General features: G+C 39.4%; 1 long non-coding RNA gene across 1 annotated transcript; it reads right to left on the bottom strand.

Annotated features, from left to right (window-relative positions):
* Positions 1-21,082: 21,082 nt before the first annotated feature.
* On the bottom strand, positions 21,083-22,459 carry LOC115304128. Its single transcript, XR_003914318.1, has 2 exons — positions 21,848-22,459; positions 21,083-21,662 (listed from the first exon to the last, which is right to left on the bottom strand). It is a non-coding gene; the product is annotated as an uncharacterized LOC115304128 (long non-coding RNA).
* Between the last annotated feature and the right edge of the window lie 9 nt (positions 22,460-22,468).

Raw genomic sequence — 22,468 nt, 5'->3', positions numbered from 1 at the left:
GCTCAGTGAAGACAGTCCTCAGTGGGTTAAGGAAAGTCTACTAAGCATATGGTCTTCTGGAATACCACTGTTCTCTGGAGAACACTTTATGCTCTTTAAGGTACATATAAGTGAATATGTTTTTCCACTTAATTATACTTCCTATAAACATAGTCAATGGAATTAATTGTTACAAAATTCATTAAGTTTGTTGTATGAACACAGAAACAAAGGCTCTGAAAGTTGGAGAGATTTTAGAGCTCTCTTGATCCAATAATACATTAGAGCAGCTAATGTCATAAAAGGCATCTCTGATAATAAGTATAGGAACTTGACTGGCACACCATAATGGACAGTTGGATCACTCTCTCACAAGTCCATCTGTTCCATTGTTGGAGATGACTCTATTTTACATTATGTTGAGAACTTTCAAAGCGTGTCCTTCAGATCAACAGAGCAACCCTTCAAATATCAGGAGATACTTTTGATATACACTTCTGCCTCACCTTCCCTAATCTTCAGTGTATGCTATTTGTTCATTCAAAATGATGATGATAATAATATTACTTAAAAGTCTTATTATACTTTTTTTTCAAGTTTGCTCATTTATTTTTGAGAGAGAGAAAGCACAAATGGGGGAGGGACAGAGAGAGAGAAGGAGAGAGAGGGAATTTCAAGCAGACTCTGCACTAGCAAGCTCCACAAGCCTAATGTGGGGCTCAAATCCACGACCTGGGAGATCATGACCTGAGCTGAAGTCTGACTCTTAATAGTAGGTGCCCCCCAAATCCTGTAACACTTTAAACTTTTTTCACTACTTTGTATACATGATCTAATTTTATCTTTATAATATATCTCTGAATCCTATTGACACATGAGAAAACAAGCTTGCCCAAGATCATATCATTGGCTTATGGGAGAATATAGACTAGAAGCTTGATCGCTTCACTTTCTTCCTATCTCTGTATTCCAATGAGCATTTATATATTAGACTGAACATTCACTAACCACAGTAAATATTTAAGACAAAAAAGTTTGAAGTTCTTTAACTAATATTAAGAAAATAATTAGGAAAATACATTCATGGTAATTAACCCCTGTAAAGATACAAATTTTCCAAATGGCAAGAGTTTTATCTGGGTGTTTGGAACTTCAAGAAGATGTATTAAGAGTTTCTCTTTTGTTTCCAACTAAAATTTTTGACCAGGTTTGAATTCAGGTTACATTTTATGATTATTTCAACTATACATGATATACTAATATAAACCCTCTGGTTTGCCAAAAAAAAAAAAAAAGTAGAACTCTTAGAACAATTTTTAAAATGTGTGACAATTCTAGATTTTTTATACTTCAGTCAGCTCAGCTACTGTCTTCCTGATGATTTTCCTATATTCATCTTCATCCACTCATATTTGTTGAGTTTGTGGGGATCTTCTCATTCTTCCTCTGTGTTCTCAGCAAGGAATGCCAGCACTCAAACACTTGTCCTTAAACAGTAACAATAAAAAACCACTGCATACATAAAACTTGACCTCTTGGAATAAAATCCTTAGAACTGAATAGAAGGCACCCAATTTAAATACATGGAAGCAGCAGTCATTAATGGTAAATAATTAAAATGTCAGCTTTAAAATGTACCTCTAAGGGCATTTCAACAAAGTCCGATTTAAATAATTCTCACTGTGCTAAGAAGGTGCTCTACTGAGCCCAAGTACATTGAAAAATCAAGTGGTGAGAGCTCTCTGTGAGGGACAGCCTGCCCTTCATCCATTGTATATGGAAGTGTGTACTGCCGATAGAACTCTGAGTGCAATCTAACATTGTTGGGACAGGGCGGAAGCAGGAGGAGAGGAGAGGCCCTCAACCTCTTTGCGAACTGGAGTGCAAGCCTTTGATGATACGATGAGCTGGGGCTCATGGCACGCTGGACTACTGGAAATATTAGCCCGACCACACAGTCTCTTTGAGTAGAATGATCTTGCCCTTTAGTTTCTCTTTTTCTTCCTGAAGGTCAATTTGAGTCATTTACCCTAGGGACAAACTAATGGACTTAGTTATACAGAAAATGAAAACTAATTATTATGCCTCTGGTTACAAAACAGTCACAATCAGAGAGGAGCAGGCTGGGAAGCCACGTACAAAATTTAGACCAGCCAGCCTTTCCCTGAGATATCGACCCAGCCACCTGCCAGGCCCGATTCCACCTGTTTAGTCTTGCAGGCAATGACCAGTTGTTGGGTTTCAGCAATTTAAGTTACCAGGCTACCGAAGCACAGTATGTGGCTCCTTCAGCTTGCATCTTGCTAGGATTCTTTATAAAAAATACCATTCTTTCCTCCCCAGTCTTTGGTATCTTTTCTTTCTAGAAGCAACAGAATCATTCGCAGGAAGCAGGCTCTCCAGTGAAACAGTCTACTTTTAACCTAGGTTTTCCAAACTGTAAGGAGGAGGCTATGCCTGGCTTCCGATATTTTCCTGTATTTAGAGAGACCTCAGCTGGTATAACACCCCTGGCCTCTTCACTCCTTTATCACTCGGGCTCAGGGAATGAGGAGCAAATTATTTGACTGGTAGATTTGAGAAGAGGGCTTGCAGAGCTCAACTGTTGCCAGGCTCTCCTTCCTGGAGGAATGGCTACAGGAATGCACACATTCATGTCTTCTCTTCCATGCTGGAAGTTTTACAAGGGGAGGCCCCCACAGGAGGAAACATGTCCATCTGGCCTGAGCTGATGGATAAGGCTGTCTATTTCTGAGCTGCAGTATTAGGAAACCCACAGTTGCTCCTAAGCCATATTATCCCTTCCAGCCTTAATCAGTAATAAGTATGGTATTCTGACCTCCATCTGTCCTATTCCTTGTCTATCTTTTAGGAGGCCTACAGCTCAGAACCACGTTTTAACCATGTTGACTTTGGAGTTATTTTACTATAGTTGTCATTATCTACTCAGATTTGTCAAGTTTTTGAGCATTTTCTGTTTCCTCTTTTGGATGTTATCGTTATTTTATTAACCTGGCAGAACTGTGAATGTAAAGTGCCTGGCACAAGACTTTGCATTAAATTAAAGTTTACCTTCCCTTGCTATCATTTTAATTTAGCCATCACCACATTTTCTTAATTCCTTCTTCCCTTTAACTTGCTCCAATAAATTATCTTCTAGCTCTCCTCAGTATTCATTTTCTTATTAAGCCTGTCTCTAGAATTGACCCAAATCCACCTAAATTTTGTTCTTAAAATGTGGGCTCAGGACTAGTAGCTTCAGCATCTTCTAGAAATTTGTTGGAAATGGATAACTCCCAGGCTCCATCTCAGATTTACTGAATTTCAGAAACTCTGGGGCTGCATTTGCGCTCTAACAAGTTGTCCAGTGCTTCTGATGCTCAGTCAAGTTTAATAACCAGAAGCCTAGAGGCACCTGGGTGGTTCAGTCAGTTAAGTGTCTGACTTCAGCCAAGGTCATGATCTCACAGTTTCTGGGTTCAAGCCCTGCGTTGGGCTCTGTGCTGACAGCTCAGAGCCTGGAGTGGGTTTCAGATTCTGTGTCTCCCTTTCTCTCTGCCCCTCCCTCACTCACATGCTGTCTCTCAAAAATAAATACATGTTAAAAAAAGAAAAGAATCAGAAACCTAAATCATACTGTTGCTGTTCAGTTCCAGGGCTAATCTCTGCCCAGTTACTTTTCTTTTTGTGTTTTTGTGATTACCAAATCCTAACCAAATGTTTCACAACTGAAAGCTCCCATTAACATCCAAAAAGGAAACAAAGTTTAACTATTTTCCCCTGAAATGACTTAAAATTAGGATCTGCAAGTCTCTTTTATACATATTTTTTTATTAACTCCTAATTATTATATCTGATTTATTGAAAAGCAGGACAACTCAGTATGTTTTAATTTCGTTTACCAGGTGTTCATTTTCACAGCCACTGTATAACATAAATCCATTCACAAATCTGTAAATCTTTGCTATGTTTTTTGTTTTTAGTGAGTAAACACAAAATCTCGTATCACAGGAAACTACAGGTGGCACTGAAAAAAAATTGTGCTGGTTTCCCAACAACTTGAAAAGCATCAAGCAATTCAATTATCCTAAAATTGCCATCCAATTTGTTTCTCTGTGGGAGAGCTAGTATTCTTATGTCATGAAGACTGGGAAACTATCTGCTTTTTGGAATATGTGAATCTTTTTCTTCCTATTTTTGCTAAATCTCTGAAAAAATATTTAGGGTAAGCAAGGATGGAGGGGAAGGGTTGGTTGGGGCCGGGGGAAAAGGAGAAGGTGAAATGGGAGCTCACAAAAAAGGTGTTTTTCATTTCAAATGACCCCAAAATTTCACTAATTTGCGAAATATACTTTGAAATTACCCTTTCCTAAGCTTAATCTAATGCTTAGGTAATTCAAATAAAATTGATTGGCTCAGGTATTTATTAATTTCCCTCCCACCAGTCCTCAAATGTTTATGCAAATTAATTTTCAATCAACAAAATTTGTACACATGCATGATTTTATAATAAATTAATATTAATGTGTAACATTTGGAGGAAATGTCATTCTTTCTCATTCCATTCAGTATGATGCATTTGGGGGGGAACCAAGTCATTCACTTAAATTGTAATGAAAAGCATTTAATATTTATTAGTGTGTGGGAGTCTTGTTCTCAAGGGAGTATTTCACAGCTATTATTCATTCAATCTCAGTTTCCCTGAGAGGGAGGAAAAGGGAGCCCAGTGAGCCAAAGTCAAATAAGTTGAGTCATTGTTCAGCTCCATTCCAAAGGACTACTCTGCTTCAACCTCAGGTTCAAGTTAAGATTCTCTTAAGGATTTTCTTTGTGATCTAATCCTATTGGCAACAGCTCAGACATCACTTGTCTGGTCTCTGATCACCTTCCTGGGAGGGCCCTGAGATGCACCAAGATGGAACAGAAAAATCTTCATAAGGAACAAGGAACCAGGTAAAGTAGACATTCCTAGATTTCCATCTTCAGATCTCTTCTGAGATCCCCACAGTACCCACATGGCCAGGTATTCTCTCTTATTTTCAATACTCCAAGATCTTAAATTTGGTGGTAGTGATGATAGGGGTCCTTTCTGATTTTATCTTCATTGACTGCTATCTTTTGTACTACCTTCTTCTTATAGAAAGGGTACTATTGTCTTATTTGTCTCAAATCTTTTTTCTAATCCTAGTTGATCAAGTTTCTTCTGGTTCCCCACGATCTACTAACCAGTCTGGACTGCAGGACAAGCTATTTCAACACTGTCTTCTTGAACACTCATTCGACTCCTTAACTTTTCTTAAGTCTTCCACATTCATACCAGTCTGTGATCACCTCAACTTTCTTTCCCATCTCCATACCTAAGCTGCCAAACTTTGGGGAAAGATATCAAAGTTTTTCTCTGAAGTCCTTTCAGTGGACTTTGTATAGCTTCATGCTGTTGCGGGGTAGTTACGAAAAGACCATCAATACCAAATAGAAGGGAGGCATGATTTTATTTGCAGCCACATGCTTTTACTATGGCCGGCCCAAACCTGATCTCCCTGGTGTTAAGGAGCAGAGAATGGCCCTGAACAAAGGCGGCAGTGAGATTATATGGACAGAACACATCATCATTTAGTTAACCAATTACAATTCACAGCATTCCTTGGTAGCCAATTACATTGCAATATACAGACGTTAGTTTTGCCAGGAACCTATCATTTTAAGGTTCTTTGTCCCTTTAGAATGACCAATCATAGTTAGACACCTAAGATACTGTGAGAGACAATGACTAGGTGACTTTCACCTGTGGACTTTGCTTCAGCCAGGTCTTAGTAGAGGGGTGGGGTTACTTAACAGAATCCTGAAAAACAAGTTAAACTTTAGGTTACAATGTTCCTTATCGAGTTACATTCTTAGGGTCTTTCCAGATTGCCCAATCTTTAATTATTCACCAGAATGGGAGTTTAAACCGAACTTCTATACAGTAAGCTCTCTGGTATAAGTTGACCTATAACACATGCAAGACAGTTATTGGTTTAGCCTCCTGAAAACTCCCATCATAATCCCAACTCCTTGATTCTATGTAGGTGACCTTGACACTTGTCATTACATCCTTTTCTGCCGTCTCCTTCAAATTTTCTTTGTGCTTCCATTCTTTTATTTTTTCCTTATTGCTTAAGAGGAAGAAGAGGAAGTTTGGCTCTTTCTATATTCAACTTAGTCATCAGTTTAATCTTTCCTCCATTCCTTTTCCTGGCATTTGCTCAGTTCCTTCTTTATCTCTGACTCCTCTTTATCTCTGTCTCCTCTTTTCATCTCTCTTTCATAGGTGCTTTTGTTAGGCCTACAAACACTCACAGTACTTTCCTATGAATAACAATGAACAAGCAAGCAAACAAAAGTCAACTTCCCATGGTTTTACAACCCCTTCAGATTGTTATCTTCTTGGTTTCCTTTCCAGGGTAAATGTTTGCTCCTGGAAAACTGGCTTAAGCCACATTGTTTCATAAAAAATTGCTTTCTCAGAGCCCACCATGATCTCTAATCATCAAATCCAATGAATTGTTTTATTATTCAGTTTACCTTATCCCCTGACATGTCTGTTCTTACCAATTCATCTTGAACTTACTCCATAGCTTGGCTTCCAGAAGACATACCATGCTCTATTTGTGTCTTCCTTGCTTCTATTAAGGATTCCAATTCCTTCCTCTCCCAACATGTCAAAAGTGATCTTTCACCAGGTGCTTTCTCTAGACCTCTTTAATGTCTTCCTTGATGTCATCAACTCCCACATTTTAAACAATAGTTTCTTGTGGATCAATCCAAAATTTAAATCCAACTGCCACTGGACATTTCTACCTTGGGTATTTTAGAGAAAGGCTTGGTAAAATGATCTATAAAGGATAGAGAGTATATATGTCAGCCTCCACAGGCCATATGGTCTCTGTTATGACAACTAAACTCTGTTGTTGGTGTGTGGGAAAGCAGCCACAACACATAAATGAACATGATTGTGTTTCAATAAAACTTTATTTATGGACACTGATATTTGAATTTCATGTAACTTTAATGTATTTCAAAATATTCTTTGGATTAAAAAATTTTAAAATAGAAAAGTCATTCTTAGCTCTTAAGACAGGCAGCATGCTGGATTTGGCCCTCTGGCTATACTTTGATGACCCCTTTTTTAGAGGCATTCTGATAGTTACACACTCAGCAGTTTAGTACTCTCTCCCATTGTTGATAGTGTTTCTTTAAAAATGTATTTTTATTTTAAACTAAAGGGCTTTATGCTGTGTAATATCTGTAGGCACAGACTTCCTTTAGACCGGGCTTGGAGAAAAACAAGTATAATACAGCATTCTTATTTCATGAAATGAAGTTAAGACCCAGCTTGGATTGTCATAGAGTTAAGTAGTACTAAAGCCACCATAAGAACTCAGTTCTCCAGACTTTTTGGACCAAGCCTCTATACACCTTGCCACACAGTCAATTGCCTAGAATGTGTGCTTGATATCTTCCAATACAGAAATAGAAAACTTACCAAGGTTCTTTTCAGATCTACAATCCATATTATACTGCATCCCGCCCCTCTCCATTAAACATGTTCTTTTTTTGTCAGTCTGATGGCTCATTATGTTTCTACCCAGCTTAGTGAGGCAGCCAGGAACTGATGGAAGAGAGGAAACAATATTTACTACAGCAAAGTTCTGCAAATGTCAGTGTAAGGTTGAAGTAGAAACCTTCTTAACTGTAATGAAGATCTACCTAACAACTATCATAATTTTGGCACTAGCAGAGAGTTAAAGCTCAGTATTGTAGTTTAAAAAAATGGAAGATGCATTTGCTATTAGAATGATGTACCTATAGCTCATGCCTATTTTATCCTCTTCAGTGTATTTTCTCAGAACTCAGGGTTCTGAGTTCTCTAAGAGTACTGTAATATTCTCTTAGTGTTTTATGAGTTTTATGAGATCATAGATTCTTCCATAATCTCTTTTCCTACCTCCTCAATTTTAGAATTGAGAGAAATGAATTCACCCTTCCATCGTTCGGAGCCCACATTTGTTTTTTAGCCATGGGCCAATTTGGCACTATTTACCTTAACTTTCATATTTTCTATTATTTTGTTAACAACTATTCTGATGAAAGAAGTTTATAAAAACCCTAAATTATAAATATCATTTTGTTTTATGAGGAAAACAGAGCAAACCACCAAATATACAAACAAAAATATTCAGCAAAGAAGCACCATTATTATAATATCAATTGTGGGTATAAAAAACAATTCTACCCTCTGTTCAATTTTTTTTTGAAATTTGGTGATATTAACCTTGCTTTATGCTGCTTTTCATTATTATATTATAGAGTGAACCCTGAAGAATCTTATTTTTTTTAGAAGTACATTTGGTCATACACAGAAGTTGGTCCTAATTAAAATGGGATTATCACAGGATACTATATTCAAAGAAATGTGCTTCTGAAATGGGTATTCTTTTACTTATTTTCCTTTAATAGATATAACGAAGGCCAGAACATATTACTCCTTTCAAATAACAATTTTTTGGAAAATATATCTGACATTGGTAAACAGATTTTTATGACTGAATGGAAGATTAAATTAGCCTTATTAATTTATTAATGTATAGAGAAATTCACTGTAAGAATCACAGAAAAACAGTTGAAAATGTCTAGAGCTTTGTTTTCTGAAGAAAGTGAATTTTTGTTTATATAGTTTGATTATTCTCTATATGCGGTAAGAGACTTCACAACAGGTAGCTTGTCTAGTCATTTCTGTAAGTAGTATTATAGAGTAGGCTAAGACTCTGTAAGAAAGAAAGCCCCAAAATTCACTGGTTGAAATAACAATGAAGTTTATTTGTCTCCCAGTTAACAGTGCAAGATAAGCATTCCAGCTTGGTGGGCAGCTCTGCTCCAGGCGGTTGCTGGAGACCAAGGCTGGCAGCAGCTCTGCCATCAACAGTTGGCTCACAGGGCTGCTCTGGTTGTCGCCATTCCAGCTGGCTGAACAGGGGAAAGCCAGGGAGTCTCCAGCCAGAGATATCCTCTTAAGCAGATAAAGTAGAAGTTCCTTAAATCACTTGTACTCATATTCCATTGGCAAGTATCCAGTCACACGGCCACACAGAGCTACAAGGGAGACTGGGAAATACAGTCTCTCCACGTACCAGGAAGAGGGGAAGAACAGAAGCAGCAGGCAACTGCAGTCTCCATCTACTCTCTGATTGTTAAAAATTATTTAAAAAAACAACAATGTACACTGCAGGGTCTCCAGAATGTTATACAAAAGAATATAACAAACATGTGATTTTTTTTTCTATTATGAGAATCTTCAATAAGGTAAAAACCAAGCAGGTCCCTCTGATTTTATGTTACCACATCAAAAAGCCTTTCGTTATCAAACACACAGAAGAAAGACCCAACTTAAAATAAATCATGTTCTAAAAGCTGGGAATTCATTTTCTCAAAGAAACAATGTTCTAAAAATGGCCAGGTTCCAAAATTATTTCAAAAGGACTCATTTACCTCCTGTGGTATATCTGTAGTGAAAAGCAGTGGAACACAATACTGTCCTGTAGCACTCAAAATGGAACTGCCAGCTAGAAATATTTTTTTAAAATATTCTTAATAAGGAAATTCAGTTTAAGTAGGGAAGGATGTGGTGAGAAGTGGGAAATGAACACTTCCATGTAAAGTCAAAGTGAACTTTCCAAAGTATTCTGGTAATGGCTCTTTAGTTTGATTTTTTCCTCCAAAGATTACCTCAAGCAAAAATTTATCAGCCATGCATACAGGTAGATTTTTGGAAGAAAACATGAGAGAGAAAATACTAAACAGGTGGTAGGAGGAGAGTGTTCTGTAAAGTAATCAGGTGAGAGTTGGGAAGGGAGGTAAAGTCTCTACGTCTTTAGACGTCTACATGTATACACCAAGAAAGAGAGAAGCAGAGGGAAAGACAAAGTTGAGGGTAGGAAGAGGAATGAAGACAGACATATGCAGGATCTCTCAGGGGGAGGATGAGAAAAACTTGGAAAAGAGTTTTCTCCGGTCCAACTTCCATGAATTTGCCTACTTACTGCAAAGAAGGTCTCGGGTTTGGAGAGGTAGCGTACAAGTGACAGCATGTGGAAAAAGAATGTCCACAGGTTGAGAGGAATTTAGGGAGTAATGGATTTCTATTTCATTTTGCTTTAACTGGCACAAGGAAAGTTTGTGATTTAAAATCAAGAAAAGGAAAACCTATCGAAATGCCTATCAGAAGGATCTTCATGGCAGAAAGGACCCATCTGAACAGGGCCCATACAGATATACCTAGTATGAGCCTCCTAGTGTCTTTCAAGTATGCATTTGTTTTGTTTTGGAATAGCTGTTCTATTCCAGTACAACTTAATAGTTACCCTACTGCTTATGACTTCTGAAGATGCTTGATCTTAAGTAAAAACACAATTTCAGACAGCTTGATCTGGGGTAAGTTCTGTGTCTTAAATACAGTGGAGTTCTCTGTAAGCCTGACTTATTGCTCACAGTCCATTGATTGCAGAACTCACCAAGAGACACTGGTTTCTCTCACTTGACAACTGCACATACTATAAAGACAAGACATTGGGCTCCTCCAAAAAGTCCAAGCCTCGAATTGCTTTTGAACAGTACTTAGTCTAACAGTGGCATCGGCAACAATGAACCACTGCCATGGGCATCAGGAGCTCAGACATTAAAGCCTGAACACAGAACAAAGATTTAACTTCTGAAAATGAAAGCACACTTTTGAAAATAAACATAAATTCTCAAGTTGGCTGCAAACTATTTAAATCAAATGGGGTGTGTGTGTGTGTGTGTGTGTGTGTGTGTGTGTGTGTGTGGTTTCAGAGAATATTAATACAATCCTAAACATGCTGGCACAATTTTGCTCACAAATTTCTCTTATTCCAGCCTGCTGCTGCATTAAGTATTTTGCAAAGGGATACAGGTTGACAAAACAAGGGACAGAAATGATGGGGGGTTTAAACACAAATGTTTGTTTGCATTCTGTCTGGAGTCTTAACTTTGAGCCTAATTAGCTGCATTATCTTGAGCAGGTCCCTAGACATCTCTGGATTTGATTCCTCACGTGGAAATTGAAGGGATTGGATGAGATGAGCTCTAAAATCCCTTCCAGCTCGACAGGCTGTAATTCAAGTTTTTTCAGCTTCAGTTGTGCCATGACAGGGAGCTTTACTGGCAGTCTTGAATTACTTAAAGATGGAGCACACTGCTTCATGCCTGTGTAATACTGCCCTGAACAGATCTCACACAGCTGCTCTGTTCCTTCTGCTGGAGGCAGCTTGGGTGGGGGTGAGTCTCTGAAATTCTGTGCCCAGCTCTAAAAAGTGTTTGAAGAGTTGCCATGTGACTCTTAAGAAGATTTTCCTATTCAACCTGATTTCCTCAAGCCAACTTTACAAAGCGACAAACAGGCATTCAAAATCAACACTAAGAAGAGTCTTTAAATGTTACTCTCCTGCTCAGCCCCTGCCTTGCCACACAGAACTCTCATTTACAACAATAAAGTCAGGTCTAGGCTCAGATTTTAAATAAAAGCCTGATTAAAAAAATATAAAGAAGATCAACAACATTTGAGAGGCCTGGTTTTCCAGTATTTTCATTTGCTGTAGTAAGTTCTCAGTGAGGTTTATCAGCAGGATGCACCAAAAAGAAAACAAACACCTTTAGGAAGAAACTTTTCTTCTAATATTCACCCACCAGGTAGCTAAAATCTGCAGCTGGTACTGGTCCTAATTTCAGATTCATCACTAGGGAATCAACTCCTCTCTCCCCCACTCTTTTTAAAATTAAAAAAAATTTTTTTTCATTTATTTTTGAGAGATAGAGAGACACAGAGGGAGCAGGGGAGGGTCAGAGAGAGAGGGAGATACAGAATCCAAAGACAGGCTCAAGGCTCTGAGCTAGCTGTCAGCACAGAGCCTGACACGGGGCTTGAACCCACGAACCATGAGATCATGACCTAAGCCAAAGTCGGACGCTTAACCAACTAAGCCACCCAGGTGCCCCCTCTCCCCCACGCTTGAGAGGCTAGGTTTCTGGTCTCACACCTGAGTCCTTGTCCCACCATAAGACATCATGTGAGAGAACATCTCACTGAACAATCAGGCCTCCAACCCAAAACTTCTGGTTTCAGTAGAAAAGATGAAGCATAATAGCAAACTTGAACTGCAGCCTATTCTAGGTCAGACACAGTTAACCATTCAGCCGCTCTATTTGGTAAATATTCATTACTTGTCATCTATTTTTACACATGCAAAAACTGAGACTCATACACATTAAATAAATTGCCCCCAAAAAGCACCGCAATCCTGACTCTAATGCTGATCCACACACTTCTCAGTTTGCCTGGAGCATCTACAGTGCTCGTTCTGCCTTCAAGAGGGGGGTTAGGAGAGCCAGGAAGAAAGAGTTAAAACTGAGACACAGTTTTTATAACTGTCCTTTTTATAACTGTCTGCACTCAAGCTCAAGTATCTGAAGAGAGCTCTGAAAAGTGCATTAATTTACCTAACAAAGAGACTCACTCAGGTCCCTCTTACTTGCATAGTAACCACTGAACTGGCTGGTGAAGAGTAGATTGGAAAGCAGAGAACAGAGCTCCAAGATGTCCAAGCCCTAAAAGGATTATAACCCAGTACCTGAAGCTTTCAAAGGTCTTCCAAACTTGTTACTTCCCAATGCATCTTCTTTCCTGCCCATATTAAATTAGGGAATCATCTATCTCTAGTCTACTTTCTCTCAACCTTAGAGATTTGAGTTTTAGTCATTCATGTGAATTCTGCACTGACTCTAAAATATATCCTCTAAGGATGTCCTTGAGCTCTCACAGTAAAACAGTTATGCGCAGAATAGTTTCTCTTCCAAATCACCACTTCCTTTTCCAACTTCAGCCTACCAGAAAGACAGTGATTAATTAAGATCACCTGCCTTGAACGATGATGCCACAGTGTCTCCATTGGTTTCCGTTGCTGAACAGCACCCAAGAATGGGTGTTAACTGCCCGGGTTTGGAATTTTAACTCCCATATTTCATTTTGTCTTGCTTGTTTTGCTTATTTTAACTTGATTTTTTTTCTAATAACCCTCTCATTTGCTCCTGCATAAAATGACCAGACAGGCCTAGAATCCTTACCTACAAAGAACCCCCACATGATTACTCTCTTTTTACAAGAGAAGGAGACTGACATGTTACTCCATCTTTGATTAATTTCTGACACTTGGGTTCCAGTACATAGTTTTTGTTTTAACCAACACTTCCCTTGGGAACATAAGGTGATAAATTTAAAATAGAAAAACAGATAATGTCTCTGCCCTGAGGAGAAGAAAAAGATTTCCTTTTCTTGATTTACTTTGTGAAACTACCCAAAGTTGAATTGATTATCTACTTCCATCTAGAATTACTGGATTGTTGTGCAGTTTTTCTACAGTCTGACATGCTGTCATGACCCCTATTAGTACTTGAAATTCCCAGTTTTAAGGACAACAAGTAACATGAGGCTGTTTCTTCTTAGGGTGTCCACTGTTTGTTCATTTACTTGTTATAAAGCTCTAGTGGTTCACAGACCTCACAAGATAAGGACTTTTGAAAACCAATGCTCAGAAAGTGATATATAAATTGAATGCTAAGAGTGAAGTCACAGGATAAAGTAAAATACATATAATAGAATTAGACTGACTTGATATTATGTTCCTGGTGCAAATCTACTTTTAAGCCTCACCTAAAATTTTTTTTCTCGATGTTTTAGTTGGATTTTAAACTGCTATTTGGGTCATTATTAGAAGCAGAAGCAAGCCTATTCTGCCATGTCTTTTCTCTTTCAATGGCATCAATTATTTATGATTCATATATTCAGAATGTTACAGCTACATGTGACATTGGAGGTAATTTTTGCTATAAGAACAATGCAGTCCCACCTGGAAATGAGGCACTTTGCAATAACCACACTTGGGGGAGCTCGAAGAAGAGGGAAAGGAGACTCCTACCACTAGGCAGCCAGATCTGTCTGTCAATCAATGCGGGGGTTCCAAAAAACCATTGGCAGATCATTCTTCTATCTTACAGAGGTCCCAGAAAGTAAAAGGACTTGCCTAGGGTCACAAAGCTGATTTAAGCAGTAGAACTAACACTCCCTGGGTCATTTCCTAGGATGGTCATTTACCCAGTAAAAGACACACACGAATGTCCTTTAAAATGCACATGGTCACCTTAGTCATGTTCATCTGTGGGTTATAGTCCCGATTTGCTTATATACTGACTTGGAAACTTATCAATCCTAAAATAGTATGTTAACTTATTTTGCTAGATAAACAGTCCGTGATGAGGCGGCTTTGATGCTGTGGGGTCTGCCCAATCCTCACTCCCCACCCATCCTCCTCAGCACATTCTGGATGAAAGGAACCTGCTTAACCTAGACCTCAATTTGTGACTCCATTGTGATCTTTTCACCTTGCACCTGTACTAATTCTACGCTTCATTCTTTCTGCTATTTTTGATTGTATTGGTAAAGACTACAGATTTTGAAGCCACAGTTTCTGGGTTTGAACCCTAGCTCTGCCATTAACCAATAATGGAATCCTGGGTAAATTACTTTGGCTTTGACTTCCTAATCTACAAAATGGGTGTAATAATAGTACCTACCTGATAAAGTTGTTGTATTAAAAATAATAACACTTACATAATCAGGCACTGTGCTGAATGTTATACACACATTCTAGTTAATCACAGTAACTCTTTTTGTGCTACTACTACTATTCTCTCCTTTCCTATGCCCTCTTTTCTTTTTCTTTCTTTTTTTTTTTTTTTTTTTTTTTGAGATAAGAAAACTCATGTCCAAGACCCTGAATAATGTGACCATGGTCACCCAGGTTATAAGAAGCAGAATTAGGACTTGAACCTAAGAGCTGTCTTGGCATCTTTCCAAAATCTGAGAAAAGGGCCTTAGAGTTCTTTTAAAGTTCTTTTATTTAAATGGATTGACTTACCCCATACAGGTCAGGAAGACTGGGGATCTCCTAAGGGAAGGGAGGAATCTCTTAGAAAATGTCAGGCATGGGATGATTATACCATTGATGTCTTAACCAGCCCCACCTCCTACCTTCTACGGTGCCACAGCATCTATATGGACTGTACTTCTGAGACCACCCCCAACCCCTAGCTTTGAGTTTGGAATTTGGAAATGTTGTTCTGATACAAGCCAAAGTGGTAGTATTTACAATTTCAACATCAGTAGTTCTTGGAATCATTTATTTCCACCCCAGTATTGTCTTTTCCTTTCCCAGATTAGCAAAAAAATTATGATTTTCCTCTTTCCTTCAGAGCCTATAGTAGCCAGTATCTTGCTACTCCTGCCCCCAAACTGACCTATTTTCAGGTGTCTACATATCTTTCATTAGTCTAAAATGGTGTCTTCAGTGAAAGGTAGGGCCAGGAAAGGGGGAACGTGGGGATAAAGGGCCATAAGAGGGAAGAGAAGGAAAGTCCCTGAGTTTGCTAGAGGAATGGTATGCACTGCCTTGTCCCTGCTCCTTAAGCACCTGCTCATTCCTCTACCTCCTCTGGAGCTGTCTACTTTCACTCCCACACTGCAGTCCAGAACCTTCACTGAGCACTTCCCAAAACAGCTTCTGGGTGCTCCTCTGAAATGCAAGTGAATCAACTACATGGACTTGTAGGGCACCTGGGTGACTCAGTCGGTTAAACGTCCAGCTTCCGGCTTCAGCTCAGGTCATGATCTCACAGGTTGTGGGTTCGAGCCCCACATTGGGCTCTGTGCTGACAGCTAGCTCAGAGCCTGGAGACTGCTTCCCAGTCTGTGTCTCCCTCTCTCTCTGACCCTCCCCTGCTGTCTCTACCTCTCAAAAATAAATTTTAAAAAATCATAAAAAAAAAAAAACGACATGAACTTGTTTTTCCGAAAGACCCACCGGTAGTACCCATGCTGGGCTTGGCTTATTGGGCTAAATCTAGGAAAGGAAAGAGCATGGGAAGGATTTTTATTCCCTTTCCCCATATCTACCATCATATTTAGCTGTCAAACTATTAAAAAATGTCAGAGAAGCTGAAGTTGGATGCTTGTTATATATGGAATGGTGGAAGAACTGTTTGATGAAAGTTAAGTAGGGCTCTGGAAGAGGTCAAGGGATATAGAAATCCTGGTAGGCAGCAACAGGACTGGTAGAGGAAAGATAAGCAGGCACATATGTTTTCAGGACCACTGGAAGAAAAGAAAGGGAGAGACTGGCAAGTTGACTTCAGATATAAGCCTTAACCCAAGAGTCCCCTACTTCCATCCCAGCCTCTCTGGATTGATCCTAAATTTTCCTAACATCCTTAGTTCCTTCCCTGCTGGGCACCTTGCCTCAGTCCCTGAAGCTATCATCACTACCACTGCTTGACACAAAAAGGGTTAGTGAGAGAAGAGCCCATACCAGGAAAGAAGGTATGTTCCTTGCATCCCTAGTTGTACTCTGAACATTCTTCCTTTAGAAGCAAGGTCATACATGTTGTTTCACCTTTGTAGTGCTTTCAGTAGTATGCTTCAGTTTTTATGGAGTCATTAAGGGTTGTTCTGGGCCTCTAACCTATACATGACACGTAGTGGATATCCTTGGTGCCCTGCCCAGATGCCCTTCTTGGACTGGTACTTGTATCCCTAGCTACTTACTATGAGTGTTGGTTGCTAACTGTAGTTGCCCTCCTCTCAGAGATTACCTTTGCCTTGGGAGAACAGAAAGTGCCTGGCCTTGGGAGTTACCACCAACCTTCAGCTAACAAGTGCCTGAAAATGGGTGCAAAAGGCCAGCTGCCTTGCCCCAAGTGGTCAACTCTGTGGCACAATTCCTTCTCTAGAATTTCCCATAGAATCAGGCTGAAGCTGCTCTCCAGTTGAGACTATATTCTTGCTTAGGTTTATTTCCCCCTCTCCCCTCATATAACCTCCTTCACATCCCCTCCCCTGAGACATGCTCCCAATAAGTCACTTGCACCAGAATCCTTGTTTCAGGCTCCACTTCTAAGGAACCCTACCTCAGATAGATACCTATTCCGTATGTTTATTAGAAGTCCTTTATTGGCACCAGAATAATACATCTCTGGGAAAATTAAAAATGAAACAAGGAGTGATTTAACAGGACCTTAAATCAAATTTGGACCCAACTCAATTTATACTATTTGTAGGCCTATACATACTATCTGCTCTCTTTGAGATACTAATAGACCAATTCTATCAACATCAAATTGAAGACTCATTCATACTCTACTTTTTCTCTTATTATAGAATATGAATTATTATACATATCCTAAAAATTAGCTATGTTGCATTTATTACTGACCAATACACTTGTTACAATTCTTAAAAATGTGGCTGGATGATTTTAAGTTAATTTGTAATGATTATTCTTGCTATGATCATATAAATCTTACACTTTTAATCACTTGTTGGGGTTTTTCCTCCCATGAACAATCAATTCTGCTACTGTGGATGACTGGATCCCAGATTAGCAGGTCCTGGTTAATCTAGCAGTGTTATAAAACAAATCAAATTTCCAGCCTGCAATTAATAAAAATATAATTAAATATATGAAGGCAAAGGAGAAGATAATTTAATCTTTCTGCTATGATTCAGAAGTCATTTTAGGGTCATCATTATATACCTCAATTATAGTATTGCACAAATATAGGGTAGTATTCAGGTTGGAAGAATGCCAGGCAGACCAGATTTTTTTCATGTATTTACAAATATGCAATCTCATAACACCAGGTACTGCATTCACCGTTTCCCCCCAATATATTGATCCTAGTATAGGCTCTTATAGAGTCCCCTATAATTAATCTCAGCTGATTAAAACCATTATTTTAGCATATAATAAAAAACACCAAGACTTTTTCATTTTCATGGGATTATCCTCTCAAGAAACTTCTACCTAAATAGGACCCAATTATATTTGAAATACTATTTCTGAATATATTTGCATGTATTCCTTTTGGGATAGCCAGTTGCAGTTCTCATTTATAGCTTATGTTGTATCTTCATTTTATACTGTACTTCATTGTTTAACAAAAATATACTGATCATCACTCTCCTACCCTACCAAATTATTGGAGGGTCATTTAAGGGGATGTTTATGACTTGGTAACTAATATTTTATTTTTTTAAAGAAGAAACTATCATAAAATTAAAAATTCCTATAGATCTGAGAACTGTGCTTTGTTTCTAAAAAGCCCCTTTATGTTGGTCAACTAAAGCACAATATTTATATATCTTTACCTTATTTCAGTATGTGTAAAGGATTTTCATTAAGAATGGGAAAGAATACCATATTTACTTGCTTTCCACACACACATACTGAAGAGAAGAGACAACTTTTTTCTTCTTCCTTCCAAATTTATCAGTAACAGTGATAGGCTGAATAACTGTAAATGATCCCGTTTATACAATTTTTAGCGTATGACTTCAGGCTTCCAGATAGTCTTAAGGTCACAAGATTGCTGCTGTAACTCCAGCTATCACAATCATATTCCAAGCAATAATAGGGCTTGAGTCAGCCCTGTTAGTAACTTACCTGCAGGCACACAAATAAGGAGTCCCATATGCACCTCCCATCCACATACCATGGCCTCCACTTAGTAACCCCTATCTGCAAGGAAGGTTATGAAGTGAAATTTTTCACTGGGCACAAAATCAGATCTCTGTTACTAAGAGCAAAGGGAAGAAAGGAAATGAGATAGGCAACTAGCATTATCTGTCTCATTTTCTTTTTTAGCATGTGTTTCCTTAGATGAACTGTGAGGTCATAGAAGGCTGAGATTATGTCATATTAATTCTGGTAATCTCAGAACCATAGTTTTTACATTTTTCAAAATGTTTATTAATTAAAGACAAGATCAAAGACAAGTACAACAGGTGAGTAAGTGGTATTAGTTTGTTCCATTTATATTGTCACTCATTCATTTCATTGTTATTTCAACTAATATTAATTGAGCTCCTGGCCTGAGCCAGACCCTGTATCAGGCATGGGGAATGCAATGATAAATACAACACAGTCCCTGGTTTTACAAAGCAGGTTGAGGTGAGGTTAGGGAGGACAGGGATGGCTTTAAAAGTAAATGGGCAATTTCAAGGTGATGGAGTAAAGAATAAGAAGTGGTCCTGAGTCACCATTTGAGAGGTTATGAAGCTGTAAGTAGTCTCGGTGAAACACAGAGCGGGGAAAGAAGTAGAGAAAAAGAAGGAAGGAAAGGTGGGGCCACATAATAAAAAAAAAACAAGTTGTAATAATAAACCCATAATTGATTTCTGCCAGCACACCTATTTGAGGTGACAAAATATTTGTTTCTCCCTTAGACTTCCTCATGAAAGAATTTCCCAACACTTTGTCCTTGATGGATCTGACCCACTGACAAGGTTCTTGGTTGGCCTAAACTATAGTCACAACTGGATTCCATGGACCTTATTATCTGAGCAACTGTCTTCCCAGCATCCCATCTTACACGATGATGTTCCCTGGTGGACCAGTTTGGGAAATGTTGGTCTAGATGCATATTTCTCAAATTTGGCAATATGACTTTGCAGGAAACCATAAAAAAGAGTTGCCAGGCATTTCCAGAGAAAGGGGGTTATCCCCATAAACTGCAGATGTGAACCTGGTTTTCTTAGTGTGTTAACACCTTGGGTTTCAGTTACATGAGTCACCAGATGGATATAGGTTTAGCTGGACTAACAGGTCACCACTTTGGCAATTTTACAGTCAAATAAATTATTCCTATGATGATGTGATTAATACTTAAAACACTGTCATCCTTTCCTACAAATAATCCAATTCAATTCAGTTTGTAACATATATGGCTAGAAAATGTATCTACATCAATTCCTATTTTCTTTGCCTACCTTAGAGAAAAAGATAGCCCCTAACCATGAAGCCCCAAGAAGAGAGGTAGATTTGAAGACAATATGTATGCTATTGGCCTTAAAGATGGAGAAAAAGGCCACAAGCCAAGGAAATGAGAGAGCATCTATAAGCTAGAAAAAAAAGAAAGCAATGGATTCTCCCCTAGAGACTCCAGAAGGAGCACAGCCCACACCTTGACTTTAGAATGTCTGACTTCCAGAACTGCAAGACAACACATTCTTGATTTTAGCCACTAATATTGTGGTAACTTTTTTTACAGTTAGCAATAGGAAAATACTAATACATAGTAATATATTTCTAGATGGTGTACCCCTCCCCCTTCATAAATCTCTCTCTTGGGATTCTCCTCTTTTCTGAATCTAACCTCTTAGATTATTTTCCTGAAAATCAAATCAGATTATGTCACAAGGCTTAAGGTGCAGGAATACTCACTGATTCTAGGTAGATTACTTTCGGGGAATATAATTAGAAACCAGAAATAAGGGTTGTTTACAAAATCCTGTCAAGGACATTTGGTGTGATCTCAGGAAAGCTTAACAGGGATGTGATTATCGCTAAGAATGCTTAAAGCAAATTGCACTCTACACTGAAGAAAGAATGCATTAACCATATGGGGTTGAGGGAGAGATTTTTCTGGGTTGATTCAGGACTGGACAGAGGTAAATTCACTTGACTTTGGCAGCCTTCAGTAAGACACACTCTGGTTTGGAGGTGGGGATACATCCCCATGCACCTGGGTCCTAGTTAGTGCTTATCCTAAACAGTGGTCACGGTTATGCTATCATAGTAAGTTTCATCCTGATTTAAATGCTAGTCACGTGAAAGTCAGTTGTGTAAGTCAGGCAACTGTTCACCTCTGGATATATGATAAAATTAAGGTCAGGACCCTACTGGTGACCAAAAGTAACTGGATTAAGGTTCTTCTACTTCCATTCGCCTAACAGAAAGATAAAGGATACTCCTTCAGTAAGATCCTGAATCCTGGTTTAACAATAGCCACACTCTTGCAAGCTCTCACTCACCCGTTTCAAGACCTCCACAAAAGAGGGAGGACTATCAGCAACAACTAAAACAAAAAAAAGGGGAGTGGGGGAAGTTCTAAGAAGGAAGGGGAGGTCAAAATTCACAAATGCCACAAAGAGCATAAAAAATGGAGATTAAAATTTTCCATTAGATTTGGCAATTAGGCGGTGACTGATGTTGTTCAGCGGACTGAAAGGTTGGCAAGGGAATGAGAGCTTAGGAAATGTTAAGTCTGGAAAAGTCCTCTTGAGAAGAGGGTCCATACCCTAAGGAATCACCTTAAATAAAATTCCCTCAGGTTTTGCATTTGAAACTCTCCTTGTCCTCAAATCCTCCAAATGTTTATCGCCAAATTTGAGTCTCACCACCTCTCTTTCTCCTCAGTTCACCTCAGAGGCAAAGGAACTAATGAGCTGTGCAATAACTAAAGGTCAAAAAACAAGAGGAAGCAACAAACAGAAACTCAAAACAAATCAGGCCTTCGGTAAGATGAGCTGTAACAAGTTGGGCTTCAAATTTAATATCCTTGTTTTGATTTTAAAAAAAAACCAGTGTCTGGAGAATTAAAAGGGGTATTTTATAACTGGAATGCTTTCTTATATCTCGGCCATTATCTTCACTCCATCTCCCTCCAAATTAATAGCTGTTGCTGAGTTGTGGGTCTGTGTGAGCACAAGCCTGGTCCGAAGACTGAATTTTGTCCAGTGGCTAGAGTAATTGCGTGTCATTAAAAAAAAAAAAAAAAAAGGTGGGATCGGGAGAACCACATACATATGTGAATTTCCAGATGAAAGCATTGGTTTCTTCCTCGACTCTTCGCTGTATCTAAGGGTGGGGGAGGGGAAGCAGTTTTCTGAATCGGAGCCCAGCTCTTTCTAAACTTGGTTACTCACGTCTGATTCATTCGCTGTGTTTTTCATCTCCTGTCTCTGTCACTGCCTGCCGCTGAGAAGGGGGTCGCTGAATCACTGCCACTCCAGATGAAAAGCAATTCAAACCCAGTCCTTGGGGGATGGAAGGGTTTTTTTTTTTTTTTCTTTCCTTTTTTTTTTTTTCTTTTCATTTTTAAGCGTCTGCAGAATAAGCCTCCTACTTTCCGAAATGACCGCAGGGGGCAGTTTTACAAGTCTCACCCCGGGCTCTGGAAGATTTTGCTTCAGTGAGAGTCCGTAGGCACTGGTCACCTCACCGTTTCTGGCTTTTCGGGACCACAGGCCTCGGCGGTCGGGGGCGTGTGGCGGGGCGAGGGGTGGCAGGTCGAGCGAGGAGCTCCGGGGTGGGCTTGGCCCGGCGGGCCCGAGCGGCCGGGCCGCACTCCCCGCCACTTTAAAAGCTCCCACAATGCAGCGCTGGCGTCCCAGTTCCGTTACAATGTCTCTCACGGCGCGGGCGAACCGGCGAGGCGCGGGCGGGGAAGCCAGGGAGCCGGGGCTGTAACCCGAGCGCCCGGCCGAGGGGGGCGCCCCCGCGCCGCTCCTCTCGCGCGCTCTACCCGCGGCCCGGCGAAGGGGCGG

This window comes from Suricata suricatta, chromosome 10 (assembly GCF_006229205.1).
Source record: "Suricata suricatta isolate VVHF042 chromosome 10, meerkat_22Aug2017_6uvM2_HiC, whole genome shotgun sequence".
In the NCBI taxonomy this organism is placed as follows: Eukaryota; Metazoa; Chordata; class Mammalia; order Carnivora; family Herpestidae; genus Suricata; species Suricata suricatta.
Note: the sequence above shows the minus strand (reverse complement) of the source record. Positions and strands in the feature narration are given on the sequence as shown.